We start from the raw sequence: 13,497 nt of genomic DNA, 5'->3' as shown, positions 1-13,497 counted from the left end.
GGATCAGCTTTCATAATATCTTTTGAAGTAGCAATGACTCCATCCCAAAACGGTCTTAAAGATGGACATTCCCACCAAATGAGTAATGGTGTCCCAATAGCCAAATTACATCTCCAACAAGTGTTAGAGGTCCCAGGTATGTAGCGAGGACATTAGGATAGTGATAACATCTGGAGAGGACCTTATACTGTGTCTCAAACACCGCAATGCTAAGTGAGATAGCTTGGGTAATCTGAAAAATATTATTCCAGTGTTTTTCTTGAACCAGGTTGCCCATATCTTTTTCCCAGTGTTTTGTAAACTTGGGCAAAGAGGCGAAACGGTTTTCAATCAGGATATTATAAATCCCAGAAAGGACATGCGTAGGGCCATGAAGGAGACACACACATAGGGCTAGATTTACTAAGCTGCGGGTTTGAAAAAGTGGGGATGTTGCCTATAGCAACCAATCAGATTCTAGCTTTCATTTATTTAGTACCCTCTACAAAATGACAGCTAGAATCTGATTGGTTGCTATAGGCAACATCCCCACTTTTTCAAACCCGCAGCTTAGTAAGTCTAGCCCATAGTCTCAAATAATGTCAATTCCTTACTAGCACCTATGTGCACCTCCCTTTACTATGACACCATCATGCTTAGCATTATTCTTGATTGGACAAGGGCGAAAGCAGACAAGCAGTGGGTGACAATAGAGGAATGGTCTCTTGGGAATTATTCTAATATCATTCCCCCTCACATCCTTTTGTGCATAAGGAAGTCAGGTCTCTCCTTTGAACAGCAAAGCATTCATTATTGAAGCATGGTGCTGGGAATGGCTGCATGCAAGCTTTACCCTCAGGCTTTTAATGCTATTTTTTAATGTTATTTATGTACTTGATTTATGAACTCAACTCTATTTTTAATAAATCTCTTTTTGTGCTTTGAAACCACAACCTGATTGGAAATCCACTTATTTACCTTTAGTAAGGGGTGATTGTGAGTGTAAGGACTTCCACATCTCTCCACTTGCAGACCTTTTTATTTTGATTTACCAACAAAAGGGAGAAAGACGTGTCATTAAAAGGTAAAAAGAAAGGTTGATTTGGAAAAGGTTTTAGCTATTCTGAACTAGCCACAAATTGTAGGGCTTACAGCTACTCAAAGATCCCGCATTATGGTCGTCAGTTTATCAGAAACTATTCTTCCATTGCAACATCAGTTACCACCCTTGCCAGGAATGGAGCTATTTCAACTGTCCCATACCCAGAACTTATGGACGACCCCAGATTGCCTCAGGTTAGTAGTGCCCGCAGTGATTACTGAGTCCATGCTACTCCATGGGGATAATTTAAGGATCGTAGATGCAGGGACTGTTACATGGGTGAGATCACACACTTTGGTGGAGAGCTAATTATATTCAACTTTATTTTATTTATAAAAATGCATACAATATTTACAGGACTATGTACAAAACATACTAACAATACTGAAGCACTGGAGCCCTGGATGAGGTAGATGATGGTCCTGAAGATGAAGAAGGTGGAGAGCAGAATCCCAGATATGACTGTGGAGACCTGTTGGAAGAAAGTGATTGAGCAGGGATACTCCATGGGCTAGATTTACTAAGCTGCGGGTTTGAAAAAGTGGGGATGTTGCCTATAGCAACCAATCAGATTCTGTCATTTTGTAGAATGCACTAAATAAATGAAAGCTAGACTCTGATTGGTTGTTATAGGCAACATCCCCACTTTTTCAAACCCGCAGCTTAGTAAATCTAGCCCCAAGTCTCAATACAGAGCTACTTGAAGGGAATTTTCTACATAACTTCGCCTCCATAGACATCTGTAAGAGATACTGGAAGGTGATGAAAGCTGCAAGGCCCGAATCCCCTTTGTCTCACTTTGTGTGCCGCTGCCCTTTTCAAAAAGAGGAAAGGTCGGGTGGTGGTCTCCATGAGAAACCTACACAAAATTAGCAAAGCTGCTTCTGTACAGTAGTCAAGGACAGGGGCTGATTTGAAAATGAAATTGGCCCTGGAAAAAATTCTGAAAGTGGCCTCATGTAGACGGGGACCAAATAAATGGTAGGCATGGCCAATAGTGGGCGGAGTTAGCACACCATTAGCCCAAGCCACATCAGTTTTAGGCAAGGTAAATGCAATTAGTAATGGTAGGCAGTGTCTGCCTGTCACAATTGGTGGAGTTGACACACAAGTAGACAAAGCATTACACTAGTAGTTAGAACAAACACAAGCATGACCAATTTAAAAAATGTGTTATGTTTTTTTTAATTAAACGAAAATACTCCCATGGATGTGTCATACAAAATGTATTGCAAGGTTTATACTACTCTACATGATAATTTGGCGAGTATTAGTAATACATGTATATTAAAAAAAGCATCCTATTTACCGTCATACAATACAAAGAGCATCCTAGTGACTGGGGTCTGATTTTTAATACTACAACGAGTAGGGTGCTCTCTGTGTTTTACAGTGGTCACTAGATTGTTCTTGGGATTGTAAATGATTCACTAGAATGCTCTGTGAATTGTATATCAGTCACTAGAATGCTCTGTGAATTGTATATTGTTCACAAGAATGTTCTCTATATTGTAGAGTTGTCTCTAATTTAGACTCTGGTTTGTCAGATGGGGTTGAAAGGTGTTGTATTTGATTATAGCTCTTCGGCATAACAGTTTCCATATATCTAATTGACTATATGAAAAACACCTAGAGTAGACAAACCACACCTGCATGGTTTTTTTTTGTCACACCCATTTTTCAGTTGCACTGCACTTGTACAAAAGCCTGGGCCATTTTCTTGTGTTTGCACCCCAGGCTAAAAGTTGCCTGCAAGTCTTCGAACGCGACTATATATAAACAGAAACCCAAGGGTCTCAAAGCAATCAGGAAATACATTAGTATACAATGTAATATACCACCTCTACAAAAGACAGCGAAATCATCATCAAGTGACTTAGGGGCCTACTTATGAATGGAAGCATTTCCTCCAATCTATTATCATCCCTTATTGCATAAGGAATGATATTATGCAGCCATTTATTAAAAAACCAAACCAGGGACAGTGCATCTGATAGGAGGCTGCATGTGCAGACTCATTTTCAGGACTTAACAGAAAGGAGAGCACAAAGACTGTTGGGGAGGGATCTGAAGATAAATTGCTCTGATACTTAAAAATGCCTTAATAGCTTAATAAATGGGCTCCATAGCATTTAAAAAAGCCTTTAAAGAATGTTTTACCACCTGATCATTGCAGGACAACCAGCTCGGTGTTACACACAAATACTTTCTGATACACTGGCTGGGAATTTCTGCAGAATGTGAAAATACATTTGAAGTGGACAGCCTTCTATGTTTATGCTATATCTAAGTGTAATCACATTTCTAAATGAAATAAACTAGCCTGGAACACAATTTGTGAGTGTTGCCTCTGTTTTTACATAAATATGATAATTACATAAAGGAAACAGAAAAAAAAAAGTTGTACTATCTGCAGAATATCCAGCTATACAGCACACTTCATTTGTGCAAATATCCTTATATGTCCACCCAATGCATACATAGGTCCCATTGGGTGGACATATAACTGTCCGGTAGAAGCGTCCTGTTTTACCTATAGCAGGATTCATAAATAGTACAAAAAATACATAGTAGTAAAAATGTCACTTCATAGTCCAGTCAACTATCCCTATAGGACCACTCCTAAATAAATGTGCTCTCTCATCCCCGTGAAACACCTTTTAAATATATTGTACCACAACACAAAATCCTGTTGTTTTTTTACATGTGGACACAATATGAGGGATGTTGTTGAAATGTCGACAGTCACAATGTCGACAATGGAAAATGTTTACACCATGACGTTGACAGTCATAAGGTCGACACAGCTATAATGTTGACATGTAAAATGTGTACAGTGTTGGAAAGTCTACAGTCAAAATGTCAACATAAATCACTAGATATAAAATGGCAATACATGTAAAAAAGTACTAAATGTAAATGGTCCTACCAATTTTCATATGACCAACACTGGACTTTGCCAGCCTGGGATGGTGGCACTATAGAAGGGAACCAGTAGCATGGGGTCCTCCAGTCATACTGCCAAACCTATCCTGGTCAGCACAGGGCTGGATTCCCTAGGGAGATCCGGTCTGCAAAAAAAATGTGAATCTCCCCACCTAGGTTTAACCAACCCCGTGCTGATAGCACTAGAGATCTTCCCACACTCCTAGGGTGGTGGGGACGGGGTAAAAATAATTGTTTAAATGTTAAATTTTTTCCCTGGTGCACTACAGGTCTCAGCATGCCCAGGCCACTATTATGTGTTTGGGCATGCTGGTGCTTGTAGTACCACAAACACCAGCATAACCCATGGCAGCCAGGGCATGCTGGAACTTGGGGAACCACAAGGGCCAACATTCCCTGGCACCCAGGGCCTACTGGTACCTGTAGTTCACCAAGGAAGTATGTAAATAAAACACAGACACCAGTATAAAAATAATCTTATTTGAAGTAAAATACCCCTATCCTACCCTGAATCGCCCTCTTCATTGCTCACATAGATCCAGGGTCTTCAGGTGTAATAAATCCAAGGATCCTTGCTCCCGGTGCAAACAAGCTCTTACGGGGGTTTAGTCATATATATAACATGGTGACTTCCCACGGCTTGAACTCAAGCCCTGAATGCACTTCACTTGCCTCAGAATAAGCATTTTAGCACAATCTAAACTCAGAACAGTTCAGTGCATATGAACAGACCAGGCATTATTCCGGGCTGTTGGCAGACACCTTGGCGATAACTCCTACCTAAGAGCACACCTGATGTATATTGATACTTCTTAAATTCATTGCGACTTAGTTATTAATGCCTTTGGCACCTAAAACACTGTTGACAATTGAGAATAATATGTGGATGTAGAGTTAAATTGCCATTAGGTTAATATAGTCACAAAGGATAATTATTATCAGATCATAGTTATGGTATCATTAGTTTCTGTAGCTTGGTTTTTCATATCCTGTTAAAATAATATGTTACAAAGTATTGGCTACACTACTTCAAAGAGAACCATTGTGCTGCGAGCAAGTGACTGACAGCCCAGGACAGCCTCACAGATATGTATGAAGGGCCACAGGCTAAACAACTGCAAATACTGCTTTTGCTCAGCAGATCGTTTGTCTGGATTTTAACCACTGTGAATGCACAATTATTTCTTTGTATGTGGCTGTAGACCAGGAGACAAGACTATGATACATATTGGGGGGAATTCAAATGACCGTAGGTTTTTTTTTTTCTTCAGCTGCGAAAAAAAAATTCCTGCACGGGTTTTGACCAACTGGGACAACCGTTTTCAGGTAACGTTGCATAAAAAAATCGTGCAATTCAATTGAAAATCTTGTAGCGCCGCCACCTCGCTCTAACGATTGGTCATAGAGAGATTTTTATGGGAGTGGAGGGGATTGTATAACGCACCCATCTTGAATATAAAAAATAATGCTGCCACCAGCAAACGGTCATTTGCTGATAGCTGTTGACTGGTTTGATGACTGCATAGCATCTGGCTTTGTGAGTTTTCTGCATTACATTGAATTGGAATACATTAGCATTACACAATACTATTTTAATAAACATACTGCATTTTTCTTTAAAACTAATTTAATACAAAACACTAGTTAATACACATTAGTACATACATACATACATACATACATACATACATACCTATATATAGCTATACCTTTATCTCCATTTTTAATTTTTAGGTGTGTTTTTGTGTTGGAGTCTGTGTAAATTGTTTTTTAAAACGGTTTTATTTATAAAAAAAACATTAGTACATACACATATTACATACAACCACATACATACCCACAAAATCAGTGTACTTGTTGTTTTTATTGTATTTTTCTAAACCTAGTACAAAATCATTTTTTAGCATTGTAGTATAGGATAGGTTTTTCTATTGCAGATAGGCCAAATAATATATTTCTTTCCCTAGTGCTAAATCGTTTTAGCATTGTAGTATAGGATAGGTTTTTATATTAAAATAACACATAAGTGTATTTAGGTAGTTAGTTTATTTTTTTAACATGCTTTTTTGAACTATATTTTCTACTTTTCCTTTTCAAAAATAATAATAAACTACTTATTTCAGTTTTATACCTTTATTACACTTTATTTTATATTTTAAAACCCTTTTTTTTAATTTTTAGCACACCCCAAAGAGCTGTAAGATAAAACTGCCGATTGGACAGTTTACCGCGCCGTGTTAAATAACAATTGAAAAAACTTAACGCTGTTGCCTCCCGTCCACCCTATACTTTCAATAGATCTTCTACTTGTCCGCGATAGGACCGTTTGAGAAAAAAAAAGTGCTTTAAAAATTTAATTGAATATCGTGTAAAGTTAACATGCTCCAAAATTAGTGAAAACGGCCTTAAAATCAATTAACGCAGTGTTAAAAAAAAAAAACACGGTCAATTGAATTCCCCCCATTGTATATTGAAATTACAATTCATATCTCTAAACAATGTAAAAACTATCTAATTGGTTCAATTAACAAATTTAATCTAAACTTAAAAAGTTAACCTATTCTTATTTGTTGACATGACAAACATGACAATGAGTTTAAGGTGTTGATCTCAATCTGATCGAGCATATGTGGGATGTGCTGGAAAATCAAGTCCAAGTCATTGAGGCCGCACTTCACAACCTACAGGACTTCAAGATCTATTGCTAAAGTCTTTGTGCCAGATACCACAGGACACCTTCATCAGGGGCGGACCCAGACATTTGCCCTACCCGGGGCGATTTTAGGGGGGGGGGGGGCGATTTAGGCCCGGCCCCCTTTCTGTGTTCTAAGGCTGCCGGCGGCTGCACAGTATGTGCAGGTCCGTTCAGCAGTGAAAGTGTGCTGTCCCGCTGCTCTGATTGTGTTTAAAACACAATCAGAGCAGCCGGGCAGCATACTGTCCCTGCTGAACGGACCTGCACAGTGTGCAGCTGTCGGCAGCAAGCCCCTGGTAGGATCCGCCACTGACTTTCATCCAGATGTCCATGCCTTGAGGGTTTAGAGCTGTTTTGGCAGGATGAGGGGAACCTACACCTTATTAGGCAGGTGGTTTTAGTGTTGGGGCTGATTAGTGTACTGTGTCAATAATAGAACCATCTATTGGTATAAAGCTGTTCACACATTGTAAATTTCCACCATGCAGCACAATGTTTACGAAGCTTCTATGTGCATTACCATAGGTGGACCCTTGTAAGCAATAACAGTCTGGGGATTTGGTGATGAGGGGCCTGACTCATTAAGGGAAGTTAAGTAAAAAAATTGAGTAAGTAGTCTCCTGGACAAAACCATGTTACAATGCAAGGGGTGCAAATTAGTTTTCTATTTTGCACATAACATGGATTTGTCCAGGAGACTACTTACTCAATTTTTTTACTTAACTTCCCTAAATGAATCAGGCCCGGGGCCAGCAACCAAATCGTTCCTATCATTGAGCACAATGTTCAGTGAACACTATGGGGTATATGTATCAATGCAAATATGGAGGAAAGAACGGCACATTTCCACCAAATTTTTACATTACATGGCCTTCCAGTGGGGGCGTGGCTGTAATTGGAGAGGAGCAAGGGTGAGTCATCATGATAAGATTAATCATTGTCAGGGCCGGATTAAGGGAATGGAGGCCCCTGGGCTAAGGGGGCCTCCACTACCCTGTGAGCCGCCCCCACCTTGAGGTCCCCCGTGTTAGCTTACCTCCTTCTCCTGTCACTGTAGTCCTTCCGCGGCGCGCTGTAAGCTCCTTACTGAGGAGAACTCGTGACACTCACAAGATCTTCTCAGTAAGGAAATTACTGAGCACCATGGAAGAACTACAATGACAGGCTCAGCAGCGTTGATTGGGCCGGGGGCGCACCCGCACCGATCAGTAATGCTGCTGAGCACTTTCAAGGGCTTCCTGGATCCCAAGACCCCTGGGCTGTAGTCCAGTTAGACCTCGGGTTAATGCAGCCCTGATCATTGTAGCATGCTGCACAGCTCCTTCCCCTACTCCCTGTGTTAAAATCCTCCGATATATCTGAGGTTGCGAAGGTCAGCTCTGCCCTGTTTTAGAGCAGAGCTGTATTAGATGTCATAACTTGATATTACATATATCACTACAGTACTCCTTAAACAAAGCACTGGAGCTCTATGTATATTAGTAAATACAGCACTCAACTTAGAAGCACAGATATTTTTTAAAAGGCAGTCCTATGACTTTACAAGGTGGCATCACTGGAAAGTTCCATATGGGACAGATAGGCTGTGTAGATGAATGAGAGCCTAATCAGGTTCCTAGTCCACGCTGACCTGGATTCACCCATAAAGTACAGAACAATAAGATTCATTTAAAGAGCAACAGAAATACACCTTGTAGTGCAAATGCACACACCTATTTTTTACATAATGTGCCCATATATACAGGATGCACCGGTGGTAGTCACTTAAACATCTACATAAACCCCAACACCAATTAGGCCTACATGACAACACTGGTGGAGGGCTTACCGGTACTCTCCCCCCTGACAGCTTGGAAAAGAGACTTGAGAGAAATATGGCGCATCAAGAGGCCATCTGCCCGAAGTTACTCCAGCCGACACTGTCATTCCTACTATTATGGTGCTTATTTAAGCAGGCACCGGCTGTACAATGTTTTTTTGATTATTTTTTTTTACAAAGCAAAACAAAGCCAGCTAGAATCTGATTGGTTGATATGGGCAACATCTCCACTTTTTAAAACCGGCAGCTTGATAAATTTACCCCCTTGTCTTGCTTCAGAGCATGCTCTGTGGGGAATATGCATCTGCATATATGTTGGACCTGCCTAATCACAATGGAGTTCTGGAATATGTTTACTAGAATACTTTTATAGGTATTTGGACTGTGAATAGGATTCTCAACCTTCCACTTTTTTACAATGTATTAGCACTGAAACATCCACAATCTAGAAAATTATCTACATGTGTATTAGCAGCACTGGAAACTCGACAAGTGGACTGTTACAAAAAGCATATACTGCCAGGTAAAGCAGCACTTAGTAAGACTAATTGAAGGTTAATGCAATTCCCTGCAATGTGCCGCTGCAAACATCATGAAGGCACTCCACGGTGATGTAACATCACAGATTTTTCTTTGCATTCCATAAAGATGCACAGGAAAATTTGTAATATTTGGGTATCGTATTCCCCAGAAATAAGCTCAGCCGGACATCACTGTGATGTCCAGCAGCTCATAGAATGGAATTCAGTGCTGTGAGGCAGAACTGCTAACCACTAAGCCACGATGCTGCCCTAATATTTGACATGTAACATTTATATAGGATTATGCTTATACCAGTTGTTATTTTATTTAATTTTTATTTAATTTTGTTTACGCATTTTGGTGCAACATTTTATTGTACATATGCGTGTGCAAATATTGCAGTCTGTTCTGTATGTCTACGGACGGCAAGTACAGCGAAGTGTACTTACACCCAGATTCAAAAGGAACATTTTTAGAAACAGTCGGAACTACGGACAAGTTCCTCGCTCTTTTTTCAAATGCATTTTAAATACTGCTTTAATACAACATTTGCACAATTTTTACCCATATTGTGAAGAACAAAGCAACTTGCTGTGCACAATAAACTCGTTTATGGTCCCTTATTTATTACTTGGGATGTTTATATCCTATCTCAGGCTGATCTGTCAATATGTATGAGTTATGTATTATATAGTTTATATGTATTTGCAGATGAGTATTGTAAAATGTGTTTTTTAATATATTCTATATAAATATAAGGTTTTGAATAACATTTTTATATAGAGACTGAAATTGTTGTCTATTGTTTGTCAACTGACTTTCTAGAATTTTACACCCTACTAGTGCAGTTTCCTTTTCCATTCCTCTAGAAAACACACATAGACAGAGCATAAGGTGTTCCATTAAATGTTTGGCTATAAATGTCTAGATCCCACTCTGCTCTATGTCAAAATAATATTCTATGCTGCAAAAATGAAATCTCCTTCTATCCTATATTGTAAAAGGAGCCACCGCAATCAGCCTAAAACCTCCTACCACTACCACAGAAATCATTGTATACAAGGCACCATATTGCCATGAAAATATATGCATATTCCAAAAATGCAGGCACCATATAGAAGACAATGGACCTCATTTAGAGTAGGATGCAAAGTCCGTTTAAGAAGAGTAGGAGTGGGAGTGTGCCGCAGCTTAGTAGGGTATTACGAGTGGCAAGCAACCCCAGTTGCGTCCCACTCTTAATACCCTATAGAGCTATGAGCAGTTCCTGCAGCTAGCTAACCGCTTGCGCCACCTAATTTCTGCCGCACAGCTTTAGCCCTGTTTTGACGTGTGTTGCGTCTGCGCCTCACTGCAACTAGGATGTATTTACATAGTCCCGCCTTCACAATTCCGCGTTCCTCCCATTCTCTCCTAGTGAGTCGCAAGCTGTCGCAAGTGGTAATTGCATCCGAGATGCAGGCGGATTTGGTGCTTTCTGCACATGCGTGGTAGTGGTTTTTTGTTGGATGCGCCTAAAACGGACTTTACGTCCGACTCTAAATGAGGTCCATTAAGCGCAAATGGTTTTTTTGCTGTTTTCAGCTTATTTTTGGAGGTTTCAAACTATTCCCAAGTGAGATTTTTTGGAAATAAACGCTACAGTGCTTTTGTGGAGATGTCCCCGGAGAAGACCCCCGCCAGCGCTGTGTCCTTGGAGGGACAGAAGATGCCCCCAGAGCCAGTGCCCGTGAAGAGGGCGAAGATTCCGGCTGTCGCTGTGCCCCTGGAGGGGCTGAGGACTCCCCAGATGGCGGTGCCCTACAAGCGGGTGAAGAGGGAAGAAGAGAAGTACTCACCCGTCCAGCGATCCAGCGGTGAGTATCGTGGCTTCTTTCCTGCAGGTCCCGTCCGCGGAGGAAGGATGAGCCAATCAGGGCTCATCTTTCCCCGCTGGCCAATCAGCGGCTGGATACGCGAGCCAATCGCGGCTCGCGCCCGGCCATTCAAAAGATTGGCGCTGACGCGAGCCAATCAGCGCTCGCACCGGCTAATGACGTCACGCCGGCGACTATATAAGTCGCCGGGTGGCGCCATTTTGACAGAAGGAGTCCGGCGGCGGAGGGAGAAGGATGTTGTGGGACGTCCGGAGTGGAAGAAGACCAGCAGCGGAGATCGTCGGCGGGGAGCCCTTGTAAGGGCTGAGAGCGCCCCCGCCTCCAGAGAAGGCAGAAGACCCGTGCCGAAGAGGAGAAGAGGCGCTGCCGGCTGGAGGGTCTGGAAGACCCGGAGAAAGAAGGCAGAAGACGGCGTGGCAAGTTGAGATTCCTGCGCAGATCAGGTAAGTAGTTTCAACGTTAAATTCGGGCACTAGGCCCGGGGCCACGGTCGGGCACAAGGCCCGTGGGGATGGAAAATTAGGGGCACAAGGCCCAGGGACTTGGGCACTAGGCCCCATGAGCTAGTGGGCCAGTAGGCCGCAATACTTTTGATAAAGGGGACAAGCCCCTGTTAGTTAGTTAGGCAGGGGGCGTGAGAGCCCCAGGTGTAAGGGCACAAGGCGCTTAGGTAGTTAGTGGCCTAGAGGCCATAGGAAGGCCACAGGGCCTGTGTAGGGGCTGGTAGCCCATAGGCTGTAAAGGGTACAAGGCCCTCAGTTAGTCAGGGAGGCCACAGGCCTCAGTAGGCAGGGGCTAGTACCCCTAGGTAGCAGGGCACAAGGCCCTAGTTAGTGGGCTCAGAGCCCTGAGTTAGAGAGGGGGCTGAGGCACATTAATCAGAGCACAAGGCTCTGTGTGCAACTGGGCAAGAGGCCCATGGTGTGAAGGGCAGACGGCCCTGGTGGTGGTGTGGTAGAGGCATGAGAGCCTCGTGAGTGTAGGCTCGGTCCTGTGCGAGGTGAGCACACAGAGTTAGGAGGTACAGTAGAGCGGAGGCTCCTGTGGTGCTGTAGCAACCGGCTGGTTGGCTAGCAGCGGTGTGCTCTGGTAAGTAGCGTGCAAAGTACTGTATACTGCATTTAATTTGTCTGTGGCGAGTATTGTTTGTATTACTGTATTTTGGGGTGTGCTACATAACTGTGTCCAGGGGCAAGACGTCAGGCCCCCATTAAAGGTAGGCTCTTGTTCCTGTGTTTTTCTGTGCTAACCCGTGCTGTGGGGGACAAGTGTAGTTACCAGCGTACACATAGCCAGGGGAGAACACACGTAGTTTTCCCGTCCCTTAGGTCCCCGGGGTCACACTGGTTCCCAGAGGGGGTGGCTAAGTGAGTTGGTGGCAGTGCAGCACACCTTAAGGCAGTTCGGGGGGTGGCCCGTGGTTCTGGTTGAGGGTCCCCAAGGCCGGTTCCGTGCAGGTGGACCTGTGGCTCCGGACGTAAGGACACATGTGAGATACCCGAGTACAGGCAGTCGGGCGGTACAGTTTCGATCGGCTGTTCCGTGCGGCAGTCGGCCCGCGGGTTAGTGGGCTGTTCCACTGAGCCATAGCCGGGCTTGAAGCAACCGGTCCTTAGGGTATGTGGGTGACCCCATAGTGAGGAGACAGTCTCCTTGGTTAGACCTGGGTGAGGGGGTTAGGAACCACCCTCCGGTATAGTCCGTGAACACCGGCTGGTGTTCCCCATAGTGTGTAAGTGAGTAGTTCCGTTAGTGCACCACACCTAGTTAGTCATAGTTGTTTGACCTAGTTGCGTTGCCGACCATTAGAGTGTTGTTAGGGTTGGGTCTCTGTTGTAGACAGTCCAGTTTTGTGGGTGCCATCTTAGTCTCACTAAGAGCGTAGAGGGAGGCTGTGTGTTCTTGTCATCCGCAGGTGTTGGGAAGGTGCAGGAGAACCGGATCGGAAGTGGGAGTGTCCCGGTGAGTATCACGCTCGATTCCCCCTTTCGGTTAGGCCCTCACCGGCAGGTGTGTGAGGTACTTGAGGCGGGATTAGTCCTCGGACTAGTCTTGGTCTTAAATGCCTGTAGTCCCCCGCGTCTTGGCAAGAGCAAAGCGAGGAGGCGGCAAGTGGGCTTGGACTGAGAGTGTCCTTGTTCGTTGCCGTATTCTCGGACAGCCCTTACCTGGTAGGCACGGCCGTAATCTCTGTCTCTTTCCTAGAGGGACGTGGTTGGAGGTGACAAGAGTTTCGGCTGCGGATCTGCTGGGATTGGATCACAGCTGGGATATCGGAAGCGGACTGGAGGTGACCATCGTTTTCAAGGTAAGTTCTTTTGTGTTGCGTCTGTCCCTGTTTCCCCCACAGGGGGGCGCTACACTTTCATGCAAAACTTAATTTTCTTTTAATATGAACGGATATAGTATTTGAAATACTATGAAAGTGTATTTCCTCCTGGCGAGGGGTGAAACTGACCTGTGTCCAGTAATAAACACTAAACAGTTTTTTCATGTAAAAATGACTAATATTCATTCCAAAATGATGAACAGCTTTATAAGTTCTCAAGGAGCTCTT

Source organism: Mixophyes fleayi, chromosome 2 (assembly GCF_038048845.1).
Source record: "Mixophyes fleayi isolate aMixFle1 chromosome 2, aMixFle1.hap1, whole genome shotgun sequence".
NCBI lineage: Eukaryota > Metazoa > Chordata > Amphibia > Anura > Limnodynastidae > Mixophyes > Mixophyes fleayi.
Note: the sequence above shows the minus strand (reverse complement) of the source record.